Source organism: Babylonia areolata, chromosome 12 (genome assembly GCF_041734735.1).
Source record: "Babylonia areolata isolate BAREFJ2019XMU chromosome 12, ASM4173473v1, whole genome shotgun sequence".
Taxonomy (NCBI): Eukaryota; Metazoa; Mollusca; class Gastropoda; order Neogastropoda; family Buccinidae; genus Babylonia; species Babylonia areolata.
Genome location: NC_134887.1, coordinates 1,357,750 through 1,374,021, shown reverse-complemented (window position 1 = coordinate 1,374,021; position 16,272 = coordinate 1,357,750). Strand labels below are relative to the sequence as shown.

At 50.5% G+C, this 16,272-nt stretch overlaps 1 protein-coding gene across 1 annotated transcript in view; it reads right to left on the bottom strand.

The window, feature by feature from the left end:
* LOC143288300 (rab GTPase-binding effector protein 1-like) overlaps nucleotides 1–15,665 on the bottom strand; it is a 112,045-nt gene extending 96,380 nt beyond the window's left edge. The window contains exon 1 of the mRNA XM_076596653.1: nucleotides 15,609–15,665. The gene's annotated coding sequence lies outside the window, so the exon portion shown is untranslated. The remainder of the gene's footprint in view (nucleotides 1–15,608) is intronic.
* Between the last annotated feature and the right edge of the window lie 607 nt (nucleotides 15,666–16,272).

Below are 16,272 nucleotides of genomic sequence, written 5' to 3'. Positions count from 1 at the left end.
ACACTTGTCCCGTGGCGGCAAAGACCCTGTACCGTAAACTATCTTACACTTGTCCTGTGGCGGCAAAGACCCTGTACCGTAAACAATCTTACACTTGTCCCGTGGCGGCAAAGACCCTGTACCGTAAACTATCTTACACTTGTCCTGTGGCGGCAAAGACCCTGTACCGTAAACAATCTTACACTTGTCCCGTGGCGGCAAAGACCCTGTACCGTAAACTATCTTACACTTGTCCTGTGGCGGCAAAGACCCTGTACCGTAAACTATTTTACAAGCGCCCACTCCCTCTTTTCCACAAAATTAATTTCACTCCATAAATGGGAGGGGGGCGGGCGGGGGAGGGGGGCGGGGACGGGCAGGGGAGGGGGTGGGGTGGGGTGGGGGGCGTTTGATGGTTACTTTAGCCCGGCTTTAAGGGAGGCCAAACCTTTTCCTTGGGTTTACCATTACCGTGGCAGTACTGCCTGGGCTGGGAGTGAGAAAACGCCAGCCATTGAAAACGGGTTGCGTCATGGAGTGACGTCATGCTTTCACTTTCCCCCTAGTCGGCGACATCTCTGTTGCAGTATCTCTGGATCTAAATCGGCGCTGCTTTGTAACAGTAGTGTAGTGTAGTGTAGTGTAGAGAAGTGTATTCTATTGTATTGTACGTGTATTGTATTGTATTGTATTGTATTGTAGTGTAGTGTAGTGTGGTGTATTGTATAGAAGTGTATTCTATTGTATTGTACGTGTATTGTATTGTATTATAGTGCATTGTATTGTATTCTATTGTATTGTACTTGTATTGTAGTGTAGTGTAGTGAAGTGTATTCTATTGTATTGTACTTGTATTGTATTGCATTGTAGTGTAGCAGATCACCAGATGCTGTAGTAGGGCCAAGCTGAGACTGGCGATCATGAAGAAACTTGCAGGGACGTACTGGGGTGGGGGAGGGGGGGGGGGCTGATGAACGTATCCTAAAGAGACTATACAGGGAGAGTCCGACCTGTAGTTGAGTACGGGACATCAGCATGGGCATCAGCTGCAAAGTCTAACCTCGACCATCTCAGCAAGATACAGAACCAAACTCAGTCGTGTCATAACTGGCACCATGAGATCCACCCCAATCCGGAAGATGGAGAAGACAGTCATTGGAGGACAGAAGGGACACAAAGATCCTCATCCAGGCAGCAAAATTCAAACGCCTTGAAAACCATCCAATGAACAACAGAATGAGCAGACCCACCAAGAGCCAGCTGAAAAGAGGCAGCTTCATCCACCAGTCAAGACGCCTTGAAAGACAAACCCCAGTCTTGATGGAACACGAAGCAAAGCCTATCCCAGTAAATATCACTCACCCATCTTGGAAGAGGCGGGTGTTCCGAACAGTCGTCACCAGCATTCCCTGAGTGGAAAAGAGAGGAACACAGTCAGACGCCCAAAGGAAGGCCCTGGCCATGGAGTACATCTGCAACCAGTACCCCCAGGAAGACTGGACCCATGCCTTTACAGATGGCTCCGCCACAGAAGCAACGAGGGATGGTGGAGCTGGAATCTTCCTCCGATACAAAGACGGATATGAAGAAATTGCAATCCCAACAGGAAAATACTCCACCAACTTCCGAGCTGAGCGAGAAGCACTCTGTGAGGCAGCCACAACAGTCTCGCAGAACTCCACAAGAACAGGACAGGTGGTGGTGTTCTCAGATGTGAGGCAGCCACAACAGTCTCGCAGAACTCCACAAGAACAGGACAGGTGGTGGTGGTCTCAGACGTTCTCTCCGTGCTCCAAGCCCTCAAAAACTCCCGCTGCAAAGAACAGAACCATCTCACTTCAGCCCTTGTTGCCCTGAGTGCCAGGAGAAAGTGGTGATACAATGGGTACCAGCACACTGTGGCATCAGAGGCAATGAAAAAGCGGACATTCTGGCAAAAGACGGTGCACAGAAGGAGCAGGCCAACAAACTGGTGTCATACGATGAAATCAAGACAATCATCAAGGCACAGCAAGGAATAGAGTGGCGCCTCCAGCACCCTAAATATAACCCAGAAGACAGATACCATTTGCTGGAACGACGGGAGGACTGGACACAACCGCCTGCTCCACCACATGCACACAAAATTTGGCATTGGACAGAGTGGAGAGTGCCCTTGTGGTGAGGGACCAATGACAACCGACCGCATCCTTCAAGACTGTACGACACATGCAGCATCCAGGAGGAAGTACTGGCCAACACCAACAGCAGTGGAAGCCAAGCTGTACGGCACCCTGGAGGAGCTGCAACGGACGGCAGCCTTCATCGAGGACACCGGGCTGCTCATCTAATGAGAGGCGAACAAGGAAGAAGAAGTACGAGTGATGAGAGGAGCTGATGTGTCATCAGACCACCACCTTCTTACGACGACAGTGAGACTTCGCCTCAAGAGATTCACCAACGCCAACAACACATGGACAAGGTACAATGTTGGACTGCTCAGAAACAAGGACACACAAGCAGCATTCCAGATCAGCCTTTCCAACAGGTTCCAGCCACTACAAGAGCTGATAGAAGACGGTGAGATGGACATCGAGACACAGTGGGAACACAGCAAGAAGCTCTGGCACGACACATGTGAAGAGGTCCTTGGCAAGAAGAAGACTCAGCACAAGGAATGGATCTCTGCCAACACCATGCACAAGCTGGAAAAAAGGAAAGAGAAGAAAACTTTGCTGAACAAGAGCCGAACAAGAGCAACTAAGGCAAAGGCACAGGAAGAGTACACAGCAGTGGACAGATATGTAAAGAGGGGCATCAAGAAGGACAAGAGGGACTACATCGACGACCTGGCCAGTCAAGCAGAGGCAGCAGCTGGACAGGGGAACCTGAAGGACCTGTATCTGGTGACCAAGAAGCTGACGGGCAAGTTCCAGCAGACCAGACAAGCCAGTGAAGGACAAGAACAGGAAACCACTGACAACAACCGAGGAACAGCTGAAACGATGGGCAGAACATTTCAGGGAGCTGCTGAACCGCCCCGCCCCTGACGCACCTCCAGACATCCCACCCGCAGAGACAGAACTGCCCATCAGCTGCGACAAACCCTCAAAGGCAGAGATCAAGAAGGCCATCATGACTCTGAGAAATGGGAAGGCTGCAGGGCCGGACGAGATACCAGCAGAAGCCATCAAAGCAGACATGGAAGCAAGATCTGGGAGAAGGAAGAGGTACCGGCCCAGTGGAAAGAAGGAATCATCAAGCTGCCGAAGAAAGGAGACCTCAGGGACTGCAGCAACTACCGAGGGATCATGCTCCTGTCAACGCAAGTTCTCAACAGGGTTCTACTGGAAAGGATGACAGAGGCCGTCAACCCCAAGCTCCGAGACCAGCAGACAGGCTTCCGGCGGAACAAATCCTGTGCCGACCAGATCGCCAACCTGCGCATCATCGTGGAGCAGTCGCTGTAGTGGAACTCCCCCCTCTACATTAACTTCATAGATTATGAGAAGGCCTTCGACAGTGTGGACAGAGAGACGCTGTGGAAGCTGCTGAGGCACTACGGAGTCCCAGAGAAGATCATCTCCCTCATCCGGTGCACCTACCAGGACATGAGCTGCAGGACTGCCCACGCAGGCCAGCTGTCCGAAAGTTTCAAGGTGAAAACCGGAGTTCGACAGGGGTGCCTGCTGTCACCGTTCCTCTTCCTCCTGGTCATCCACTGGATCATGAAGACCACTACAACAGGCAGGAACAACGGTATACAGTGGACACTCTGGACACAGCTGGACGACATCGACTTCGCTGATAACCTGGTGCTCCTGTCACACAACCACAGCCAGATGCAGGACAAGACCACTCGCCTGAAGACCACGTCAACCAGGACAGGGCTCAAGATCAACAAGAAGACCGAGCTGATGAAGATCAACACCACTGGTAACACACTAGTCACGGTCGGTGGAGAGCCCATCAGGGAAGTGGAGTCTTTCGTCTACTTGGGAAGCGTGGTTGACCGACAGGGAGGCACGGACCGAGACGTCACAGCCAGAAACGGCAAGGCAAGAACAGCTTTCATCATGCTCAAGAACATCTGGGCATCTGGAGTAATCAGTATGAAAACCAAACTCCGCATCTTCAACTTCAATGTGAAGTCAATTCTGCTCTACGGATGCGAGACATGGCGGACAACACAGATGATGCAGCAGAAGATTCAGACATTCTTCAACACCTGTCTGAGGCGCATCTACAAAATCCGATGGCAGGAGCAGATCCGAAACGAAGATCTGTGGGACCGAGCGGGACAGGAACCAGTGGCCAAGCAGATACTGCGGAGGATGTGGGGCTGGATCGGACACACCCTCAGGAAGCCAGTGTCCAGCATCACACGCCAAGCCCTGACCTGGAACCCACAGGGAAAGAGGAAGAGAAGCCGGCCTCGCAACAGCTGGAGGCGAGACACCGAGGCAGAGCTGAAGCAGCAAGGGAGGGGTCGTCGATAGCCTATGCTCCACCGGGAGCGATGGGCATAAGTAAGTACATTGTATTGTATTGTGTTGTATTGTACTGTACTGTACTGTACTGTATTGTATCGTAGTGTATTATATTATATTGTACTGTACTGTACTGTACTGTACTGTAGTGTATTGTATCGAAGTGTATTATATTGTATTGTACTGTACTGTACTGTACTGTTGTGTATTGTATCGTAGTGTATTGTATCGTAGTGTATTATATTATATTGTACTGTACTGTACTGTACTGTACTGTAGTGTATTGTATCGAAGTGTATTATATTGTATTGTACTGTACTGTACTGTACTGTTGTGTATTGTATCGTAGTGTATTGTATCGTAGTGTATTATATTGTATTGTACTGTACTGTACTGTACTGTACTGTACTGTTGTGTACTGTATTGTAATGTAATGTATTGACAGACGCAGTGCCGTACTGACCTCCTCCTGCATGCTCATCAGTCAACAACAAACACCAACAGATGTGCAGGCACTACAGAAATAAAGAGAGAGAGAGAGAGAGAGAGAGAGAGGAGGGGGGGCAAGAAGGAAATAGAAGAGGTAGAAATTCACGAGAGACAGACAGACAGGAGAGACAGACAGACAGGAGAGAGACAGACAGACAGGAGAGACAGACAGACAGGAGAGACAGACAGACAGGAGAGAGACAGACAGACAGGAGAGACAGACAGACAGGAGAGAGACAGACAGACAGGAGAGAGACAGACAGGAGAGAGACAGACAGACAGGAGAGACAGACAGACAGGAGAGACAGACAGGAGAGACAGACAGACAGGAGAGACAGACAGGAGAGAGAGACAGACAGACAGGAGAGACAGACAGGAGAGAGACAGACAGACAGGAGAGACAGACAGACAGGAGAGACAGAGAGACAGACAGGAGAGAGACAGACAGGAGAGACAGAGAGACAGACAGGAGAGAGACAGACAGGAGAGACAGAGAGACAGACAGGAGAGAGACAGACAGGAGAGACAGACAGGAGAGAGACAGACAGACAGGAGAGACAGACAGACAGGAGAGACAGACAGACAGGAGAGAGACAAACAGACAGGAGAGACAGACAGGAGAGAGACAGACAGACAGGAGAGACAGACAGACAGGAGAGACAGAGAGACAGACAGGAGAGAGACAGACAGGAGAGACAGAGAGACAGACAGGAGAGAGACAGACAGGAGAGACAGAGAGACAGACAGGAGAGAGACAGACAGGAGAGACAGACAGGAGAGGGAGAGAGAGACAGACAGGAGAGAGACAGACAGACAGGAGAGAGACAGACAGGAGAGAGAGACAGACAGACAGACAGACAGGAGAGACAGACAGACAGGAGAGAGACAGACAGGAGAGAGAGACAGACAGACAGACAGACAGGAGAGACAGACAGACAGACAGGAGAGACAGACAGGAGAGACAGACAGGAGAGACAGACAGACAGACAGACAGGAGAGACAGACAGACAGGAGAGAGACAGACAGGAGAGAGAGACAGACAGACAGACAGACAGACAGGAGAGACAGACAGACAGACAGACAGACAGACAGACAGGAGAGACAGACAGGAGAGACAGACAGGAGAGACAGACAGACAGACAGACAGGAGAGACAGACAGACAGGAGAGACAGACAGGAGAGACAGACAGACAGACAGACAGACAGACAGGAGAGACAGACAGACAGACAGGAGAGACAGACAGACAGACAGGAGAGACAGACAGACAGACAGACAGACAGGAGAGACAGACAGGAGAGACAGACAGACAGACAGACAGGAGAGACAGACAGACAGGAGAGAGACAGACCAGACAGACAGGAGAGACAGACAGACAGGAGAGACAGACAGACAGACAGGAGAGACAGACAGACAGACAGGAGAGACAGACAGACAGACAGACAGGAGAGACAGACAGGAGAGACAGACAGACAGACAGACAGGAGAGACAGACAGACAGGAGAGAGACAGACAGACAGGAGAGACAGACAGACAGGAGAGACAGACAGACAGGAGAGACAGAGAGACAGACAGGAGAGAGACAGACAGGAGAGACAGAGAGACAGACAGGAGAGAGACAGACAGGAGAGACAGAGAGACAGACAGGAGAGAGACAGACAGGAGAGACAGACAGGAGAGGGAGAGAGAGACAGACAGGAGAGAGACAGACAGACAGGAGAGAGACAGACAGACAGGAGAGAGAGACAGACAGACAGACAGACAGACAGGAGAGACAGACAGACAGGAGAGAGACAGACAGGAGAGAGAGACAGACAGACAGACAGACAGGAGAGACAGACAGACAGACAGACAGGAGAGACAGACAGGAGAGACAGACAGGAGAGACAGACAGACAGACAGACAGGAGAGACAGACAGACAGGAGAGAGACAGACAGGAGAGACAGACAGACAGACAGACAGACAGACAGGAGAGACAGACAGACAGACAGACAGACAGACAGACAGGAGAGACAGACAGGAGAGACAGACAGACAGACAGACAGGAGAGACAGACAGACAGACAGGAGAGACAGACAGACAGACAGACAGGAGAGACAGACAGACAGACAGGAGAGACAGACAGACAGACAGACAGACAGGAGAGACAGACAGGAGAGACAGACAGACAGACAGACAGACAGACAGACAGACAGGAGAGACAGACAGACAGACAGGAGAGACAGACAGACAGACAGACAGACAGGAGAGACAGACAGACAGACAGACAGACAGGAGAGACAGACAGGAGAGACAGACAGACAGACAGGAGAGACAGACAGACAAACAGGAGAGACAGACAGGAGAGACAGACAGACAGACAGGAGAGACAGACAGACAGACAGACAGACAGACAGACAGGAGAGACAGACAGACAGACAGGAGAGACAGACAGACAGACAGACAGGAGAGACAGACAGGAGAGACAGACAGACAGACAGACAGGAGAGACAGACAGACAGACAGACAGACAAGAGAGACAGACAGACAGACAGGAGAGACAGACAGACAGGAGAGACAGACAGACAGACAGACAGGAGAGACAGACGGAGAGACAGACAGACAGGAGAGACAGACAGACAGACAGGAGAGACAGACAGACAGACAGACAGACAGGAGAGACAGACAGACAGACAGGAGAGACAGACAGACAGACAGGAGAGACAGACAGACAGACAGACAGACAGGAGAGACAGACAGACAGACAGGAGAGACAGACAGGAGAGACAGACAGACAGACAGGAGAGACAGACAGACAGACAGACAGACAGGAGAGACAGACAGACAGACAGGAGAGACAGACAGGAGAGACAGACAGACAGACAGGAGAGACAGACAGACAGGAGAGACAGACAGACAGGAGAGACAGACAGACAGACAGGAGAGACAGACAGGAGAGACAGACAGACAGGAGAGACAGACAGACAGGAGAGACAGACAGACAAACAGGAGAGACAGACAGGAGAGACAGACAGACAGGAGAGACAGACAGACAGGAGAGACAGACAGACAGACAGACAGGAGAGACAGACAGACAAACAGGAGAGACAGACAGGAGAGACAGACAGACAGACAGGAGAGACAGACAGGAGAGACAAACAGGAGAGACAGACAGAGAGAGTCAGAAGAGAGAGAGAGAGAGACGAAACAAGCAGAAGAGGTAGAAATTTTCACGCTGTTGAATTGAACTGAATAAATTTCCTTTTCTGACGGTAATAGAGAAAGCAATTAAGACAATGCTTTTTCCCCCATGTAGCCCTTGAAGGGAAAACAGTAAAATGAAACTAAGGGGGACATCATTATATCAATACAGCGTGCACTTTATAATCACGGTTACATACATGGTAATTTGCAATTTACAGCACTTCTAGAGGAGAATGAGAGGGGAATCTTTAACCACCTACCCCCCAACACAGACCCCCCCTCCCCGCCCCTCCAGCCCCCCCGCCCCCCCCCCCCCCCCCCCCCCCCCCCCCCAGAGCGAGAGAGTGAGAAAGAGAGAGAGAATCGAGAGAGAGCGGAGAGGGGAGAGAGAGAGAGTGAGTGTACTACACATGAAAATTGATTATTTCAGATAATTATCAAAGTAAGAAAAAAACTGGATCTAATAAGCATGCACATGTTACAAAACCAGTAATTGAAATAACGCCATACCAACAGTTGCATGAGCAATAAACAGTTTGAGAGAATGAATGAATGAATGAATTACTTTTATTTCTGGGGGTAACAGAATAAGGAAAATGCTTTTTTTTTTTTCTAAGTTAAGTCGTTAATGTAAGTAGAAAATAATATAGGGCACAAAACTGAACCTTCGGGTACACCGTAACTGATAAAAGTTGGGATTCGGATCTTTCAACGGAAACCAGTTGCTTTCTGTCAGACAAAAACGAAGATGAAAGCTCTAAAGTATTTTGACACGACCCGTCACTTTTTATAGTTTCCTGAGGAGAAGAGTGTGACCAATAAAATCGAATGCCATAGCAAAATCTACATAAAGAACACCCGTAATTTTGTCATTATTGATGTTAGCAAGCCGCTAGTCAATTAAGTTGGTTAGTGCTGTATGGCATGTGGGGTACGTTTAGGCCTAAATTCTGATTGATTTACCGTTATCCTCGAACACTGTCGTTATCCTCGAACACTGCCGTTATCCTCGTACATTGCCGTTATCCTCGAACATTGCCGTTATCCTCGAACATAACATTGCCGTTATCCTCGAACATAACATTGTCGTTATCCTCGAACATTGCCGTTATCCTCGAACATAACATTGCCGTTATCCTCGTACATTGCCGTTATCCTCGAACATTGCCGTTATCCTCGAACATTGCCGTTATCCTCGAACATTGCCGTTATCCTCGAACATAACATTGTCGTTATCCTCGAACATTGCCGTTATCCTCGAACATTGCCGTTACATTGCCGTTATCCTCGAACATTGTCGTTATCCTCGAACATTGCCGTTATCCTCGAACATTGTCGTTATCCTCGAACATTGCCGTTATCCTCGAACACTGTCGTTACATTGTCGTTATCCTCGAACATTGTCGTTAGACCTCGAACATTGTCGTTACATTGTCGTTAGTCCTCGAACATTGTCGTTATCCTCGAACATTGCCGTTACATTGTCGTTATCCTCGAACATTGTCGTTACATTGTCGTTATCCTCGAACATTGTCGTTAGTCCTCGAATATTGTCGTTATCCTCGAACATTGTCGTTATCCTCGAACATTGTCGTTACATTGTCGTTATCCTCGAACATTGTCGTTATCCTCGAACATTGCCGTTATCCTCGAACATTGTCGTTATCCTCGAACATTGCCGTTATCCTCGAACACTGTCGTTACATTGTCGTTATCCTCGAACATTGTCGTTATCCTCGAACATTGCCGTTATCCTCGAACATTGTCGTTATCCTCGAACATTGTCGTTACATTGCCGTTATCCTCGAACATTGTCGTTATCCTCGAACATTGCCGTTATCCTCGAACATTGTCGTTATTCTCGAACATTGCCGTTACATTGTCGTTATCCTCGAACATTGCCGTTACATTGTCGTTATCCTCGAACACTGTCGTTACATTGTCGTTAGTCCTCGAACATTGCCGTTATCCTCGAACATTGTCGTTATCCTCGAACATTGACGTTATCCTCGAACATTGCCGTTACATTGTCGTTATTCTCGAACATTGCCGTTACATTATCGTTAGTCCTCGAACATTGCCGTTATCCTCGAAAAAATGTTAACTGCACGAATTGTATGTCTAATTAATGAGGAATCAATGTAGAACCTGACCGGCACGTCTTTATTTTATTTTTACTTTTTTCAAAGTTAAAATAGACGCGACGAAGCAGAGGGAAATATTTAGAATTTTAAAACTGACTCAAACCACACACACTCGAGACTTCCAAAAGAAAATGAGCACCTCCAGCTGGCACACCATGCCCCAGCTGACACACCATACCCCCAGCTGACACACCATACCCCCAGCTGGCACACCATACCCCAGCTGACACACCATGCCCCCAGCTGACACACCACACCATACCCCAGCTGACACACCATACCCCCAGCTGACACACCATACCCCCAGCTGACACACCATACCCCCAGCTGACACACCACACCATACCCCAGCTGACACACCATACCCCCAGCTGGCACACCATGCCCCAGCTGACACACCATACCCCAGCTGACACACCATACCCCCAGCTGACACACCATACCCCAGCTGACACACCATACCCCCAGCTCGCACACACCATACCCCCAGCTGACACACCACACCATACCCCAGCTGACACACCATACCCCCAGCTGGCACACCATGCCCCCAGCTGACACACCACACCATACCCCAGCTGACACACCATACCCCCAGCTGACACACCACACCATGCCCCCAGCTGACACACCATGCCCCAGCTGACACACCATACCCCAGCTGACACACCATACCCCCAGCTGACACACCATACCCCCAGCTGACACACCATACCCCCAGCTGACACACCATACCCCCAGCTGGCACACCATGCCCCCAGCTGGCACACCACACCATACCCCCAGCTGGCACACCATGCCCCCAGCTGGCACACCATACCCCAGCTGGCACACCATGCCCCCAGCTGGCACACCATACCCCAGCTGGCACACCATGCCCCCAGCTGGCACACCATACCCCCAGCTGGCACACCACACCATACCCCAGCTGGCACACCACACCATGCCCCCAGCTGGCACACCACACCATACCCCAGCTGACACACCATACCCCAGCTGACACACCATACCCCCAGCTGACACACCATACCCCCAGCTGACACACCATACCCCCAGCTGGCACACCATACCCCCAGCTGACACACCATACCCCCAGCTGACACACCACACCATGCCCCCAGCTGACACACCATACCCCCAGCTGACACACCACACCATGCCCCCAGCTGACACACCATACCATACCCCCAGCTGACACCACACCATGCCCCCAGCTGACATACCACACCATACCCCCAGCTGACACACCATACCATACCCCCAGCTGACACACCATACCCCCAGCTGACACACCATACCCCCAGCTGACACACCATGCCCCCAGCTGACACACCATACCCCCAGCTGACACACCACACCATGCCCCCAGCTGACACACCATACCCCCAGCTGACACACCATACCCCCAGCTGACACACCACACCATGCCCCCAGCTGACACACCATACCCCCAGCTGACACACCATACCCCCAGCTGACACACCACACCATGCCCCCAGCTGACACACCATACCCCCAGCTGACACACCATACCCCCAGCTGACACACCACACCATACCCCCAGCTGACACACCATACCCCCAGCTGGCACACCATACCCCCAGCTGACACACCATACCCCCAGCTGACACACCATACCCCCAGCTGACATACCACACCATACCCCCAGCTGACACACCATACCATACCCCCAGCTGACACACCATACCCCCAGCTGGCACACCATACCCCCAGCTGACACACCATACCCCCAGCTGACACACCATACCCCCAGCTGACACACCATACCCCCAGCTGGCACACCACACCATACCCCCAGCTGGCACACCATACCCCCAGCTGGCACACCACACCATACCCCCAGCTGACACACCATACCCCCAGCTGGCACACCATGCCCCCAGCTGGCACACCATACCCCAGCTGGCACACCATGCCCCCAGCTGACACACCATACCCCCAGCTGGCACACCATACCCCCAGCTGACACACCATACCCCCAGCTGGCACACCATACCCCCAGCTGACACACCATACCCCCAGCTGGCACACCACACCATACCCCCAGCTGGCACACCATACCCCCAGCTGGCACACCATGCCCCCAGCTGGCACACCATACCCCCAGCTGGCACACCATACCCCCAGCTGACACACCATACCCCCAGCTGACACACCATACCCCAGCTGACACACCATACCCCCAGCTGACACATCATACCCCCAGCTGACACACCATACCCCAGCTGACACACCACACCATACCCCCAGCTGACACACCATACCCCAGCTGACACACCACACCATACCCCCAGCTGACACACCATACCCCAGCTGACACACCACACCATACCCCCAGCTGGCACACCATACCCCCAGCTGACACACCATACCCCCAGCTGGCACACCATACCCCCAGCTGGCACACCATACCCCCAGCTGACACACCATACCCCCAGCTGACACACCACACCATGCCCCCAGCTGACACACCATACCCCCAGCTGACACACCATACCCCCAGCTGACACACCACACCATGCCCCCAGCTGACACACCATACCCCCAGCTGACACACCATACCCCCAGCTGACACACCACACCATGCCCCCAGCTGACACACCATACCCCCAGCTGACACACCATACCCCCAGCTGACACACCACACCATACCCCCAGCTGACACACCATACCCCCAGCTGACACACCATGCCCCCAGCTGGCACACCACACCATACCCCCAGCTGACACACCATACCCCCAGCTGACACACCATGCCCCCAGCTGACACACCATACCCCCAGCTGACACACCATGCCCCCACTTGTGTAAACAAAGTGAGTCTATGTTTTAACCCGGTGTTCGGTTGTGTGTGTGTGTGTGTGTGTGTGTGTGTGTGTGTGTGTGTGTGTGTGTGTGTCCGTGTGACTGTGTGTCCGTGGTAAACTTTAACATTTGACATTTTCTCTGCAAATACTTTGTCAGTTGACACCAAATTTGGCATAAAAATAGGGAAAATTCAGTTCTTTCCAGTCATCTTGTTTAAAGCAATATTGCACCTCTGGGATGGGCACAAAAAAATAAAAAAAGAAGCCTAATTATATGCAAACTGCATTTACTGTTATATTTATATTTTTTGTATTCTCTAAACATGGCACTTTGACCTCTTATTCTGACACAACAACAAGAGGAATCATTATTATCATTTTTTGTTCAAACAGGAACTTCTCTTGCTAAGCATGGAATTTTTATTTATTTTGCAAACGTTTTGGTGCAGAGGTAAAGAAGGGAAATTACTCTGTAATTAATGCTAGGGGACTTAATTTATCACAAGTGAGTCTTGAAGGCCTTGCCTGTCTTGTATCTTCTTGTATTTTCCCTCAGTGCCTGAACTCATCTGACCTTTCCTGCTTGAGTGCAGAACGCCTAAACTTACTTTACACTGCATGATCTTCTCACGAATGTATCTTGTCGCTCAGTGTAACGGATGAGAATCTGAACTTCCTCTTCCATGGAACGTTTCAGAACGAGTGCTGACGACAAAGACTGTTGCATCGGCACTTTACGTTACTGCGCTGAGGGTTGAGCGGGGCTTCCGTTATCATTTGTGTCTGCAAGTTAAGATAACAGCAGTTTGAGGACAGCGGCAGTTTGAGGATAGCTGCACCACGAGCGACACAATCACGCACCTGCTGCATGAGTAGGGCAAACACAGACAAATGATAATTATGTCGTACGTTATGAGTGCACACCTTCGTCCGTTTATCACCCACTGGGACACTATCTGTCAAGTCTTGGCCTTGTGTGTGATTCACTGAGTGTTTCCCTGAACCCTGATAACTGAAAAACGTAAATGTGTCATGAATCAGACTCACGGGCTGTTCCTGATGCTGGACTGAAAGTGTCCCTGTGTGTTGTAGACTTCTCAGTGCCTCCCCGCCCCACCCTAGCTCTCTCACTCCTCTAACTAATCCACCGCACCACACCCTAGCTCTCTCACTCCTCTAACTAATCCACACACCCCACACCCTACCCTAGCTCTCTCACTCCTCTAACTAATCCACCACACCACACCCTAGCTCTCTCACTCCTCTAACTAATCCACCACACCCCACCCTAGCTCTCTAACTCCCCTAACTAATCCACCACACCACACCCTAGCTTTCTCACTCCCCTAACTAATCCACCACACCACACCCTAGCTCTCTCACTCCTCTAACTAATCCACCACACCACACCCTAGCTCTCTCACTCCCCTAACTAATCCACCACACCACACCCTAGCTCTCTCACTCCCCTAACTAATCCACCACACCACACCCTAGCTTTCTCACTCCCCTAACTAATCCACCACACCCCACCCTAGCTTTCTCACTCCCCTAACTAACCCACCACACCATACCCTAGCTTTCTCACTCCCCTAACTAATCCACCACACCATACCCTAGCTCTCTAACTCCCCTAACTAATCCACCACACCATACCCTAGCTCTCTAACTCCCCTAACTAATCCACCACACCCCACCCTAGCTCTCTCACTCCCCTAACTAATCCACCACACCATACCCTAGCTCTCTAACTCCCCTAACTAATCCACCACACCCCACCCTAGCTCTCTCACTCCCCTAACTAATCCACCACACCACACCCTAGCTCTCTAACTCCCCTAACTAATCCACCCCCCACACCTCGCCCCACCCTAGCTCTCTCACTCCCCTAACTAATCCACCCCCCACACCCCGCCCCACCCTAGCTCTCTCACTCCTCTAACTAATCCACCCCCCACACCCCGCCCCACCCTTGCTCTCTCACTCTAGTACACACACACACACACACACACACACACACACACACACAAAAGCCCGCGGCGCGCACTTGCACCCACACACACCGTTTTAAAGAAAAAGCACTGAAAATGCTAAAATGGAAGCATGCATATTTGTGTATACACACACAGAAGATCAAATACGCACGTTAAAGATCCTGCAATCCATGTCAGCTTTTGGTGGGTTGGGAAACAAGAACATACCCAGCATGCACACCCCCGATAACGGAGGATGGCTGCCTATAAATTATGACGGGGTAAATAAACAAAACGGTCATACACGTAAATGTGAATGAAGCAGGAGAGTGACACAGGTTCAGGACAGAAGGCTGGACAACGAGCCATCCAACACTGTGAATGAAGCGACATGGAGACAGAACACGCCTCGTGCTCCTGTCACACTCGGTACAATTAAATGAACAAAAACACGTAACCGGAAACCCTGTTCAAATCAACCTTCTTCGTATAAGAAACAGAGATAAGAAGAAGACAACATCAGAATTCCACAAAGTCAACTTACATACGTAATCCGACACAGGACTCGACGAGCCTTTCCAGCAAGCCAGCCGATTCCTTGGTAGGCGTTGCCGCAGCTTCGAATCAACGTGATCGGTGCCATAGGCGCCTGCTCGATGCATTTTTTATTTTTTTATTTTTTAAAATTCTTATTTTATATTTTTTTGCCTCTTCTTACCTTCATAAAAAAGGAGGGGAGGGGGTTAGGGGTGTTTTGGGGGGAGGGTAGGGGGAGAACAGAAAAAGAAGCTGCACTTTAAAAAAAAATCCAGACCTGAAAACTTACCAGTAATGTTATTTTCCACTTTGTGATGTGTCTGTTTGTCTGTTTTACCATGTCAATGAAAACGTGCAGTTTCGCCCATTATTGGTGGTGTGTTTATAGATTGGTGAGGTAGAGGTTTAAGAGCTATACAAGATTGAGGCTTAAGGGCTATAACAGATCGAGGCTTATGGGCTATAAGAGGTAGAGGCTTAAGAGCTATACAAGATTGAGGCTTAAGGGCTATAACAGATCGAGGCTTATGGGCTATAAGAGGTTGAGGCTTGAGGGCAATAAGAGGTTGAGGCTTAAGGGCTATAAGAGGTTGAGGCTTAAGGGCTATAGCAGGTTGAGGCTTAAGGGCTATAACAGGTTGAGGCTTAAGGGCAATAAGAGGTTGAGGCTT